The sequence below is a fragment of the Arachis hypogaea genome, chromosome 7 (genome assembly GCF_003086295.3).
Source record: "Arachis hypogaea cultivar Tifrunner chromosome 7, arahy.Tifrunner.gnm2.J5K5, whole genome shotgun sequence".
Lineage (NCBI taxonomy): Eukaryota > Viridiplantae > Streptophyta > Magnoliopsida > Fabales > Fabaceae > Arachis > Arachis hypogaea.
Window position 1 is genome coordinate 68,730,984 of NC_092042.1, and position 1,112 is coordinate 68,732,095.

At 42.4% G+C, this 1,112-nt stretch overlaps 1 non-coding gene across 1 annotated transcript; it reads right to left on the minus strand.

The window, feature by feature from the left end:
* On the minus strand, nt 1-108 carry LOC112704536 (small nucleolar RNA R71). The gene has a single exon (XR_003155157.1). It is a non-coding gene; the product is annotated as a small nucleolar RNA R71 (small nucleolar RNA).
* Between the last annotated feature and the right edge of the window lie 1,004 nt (nt 109-1,112).

Consider the following 1,112-nt stretch of genomic DNA (forward strand, 5'->3'; position numbering starts at 1 on the left):
AAGCTTAGAGTGGAAGTCCAAACCTTCAAACAGAAGGAAGGTGAATCCCTCTATGAAGCTTGGGAAAGATACAAACAATTGATCAGAAAGTGTCCTTCTGACATGCTTTCTGAATGGAGCATCATAGGTATCTTCTATGATGGTCTGTATGAACTGTCCAAGATGTCATTGGATAGTTCTGCTGGAGGCTCTCTTCATCTGAAGAAGACGCCTGCAGAAGCTCAAGAACTGATCGAAATGGTTGCAAATAACCAATTCATGTACACTTCTGAAAGGAATCCTGTGAACAATGGGACGAATCAGAAGAAAGGAGTTCTTGAGATTGATACTCTGAATGCCATATTGGCTCAGAACAAAATATTGACTCAGCAAGTCAATTTGGTTTCTCAAAGTCTGTCTGGAATGCAAGCTGCACCAGGCAGTACTAAGGACGCTTCATCTGAAGAAGAAGCTTATGATACTGAGAACCCTTCAATGGAAGAGGTGAATTACATGGGAGAACCCTATGGAAACACCTATAATCCTTCATGGAGAAATCATCCAAATCTCTCATGGAAGGATCAACAGAGACCTCGACAAGGTTTCAACAATAATAATGGTGGAAGAAACAAGTTTAGCAATGGCAAGCCTTTTCCATCATCTTCTCAGCAACAGACAGAGAATTCTAAGCAGAGCCACTCTGACTTAGCAACCATGGTCTCTGATCTAATCAAAACCACTCAAAGTTTCATGACTGAAACAAGGTCCTCCATTAGAAACTTGGAGGCACAAGTGGGTCAGCTGAGTAAGAAAATTACTGAACTCCCTCCTAGCACTCTTCTAAGCAATACAGAAGAGAATCCAAAAGGAGAATGCAAGGCAATCAACATGACCTACATGGCCAAACTAGGAGAGGAAGAAGAGGCAGTGAACACCACTGAGGAAGACCTCAATGGACGTCCACTAGCCTCCAATGAGTTTCCTAATGAGGAACCATGGGAATCTAAGGCTCATAATGAGACCATAGAGATTCCATTGGACTTACTTCTGCCATTCATGAGCTCTGATGAGTATTCTTCCTCTGAAGAGGATGAGTATGTCACTGAAGAGCAAGTTGCTAAATACCTTGGAGC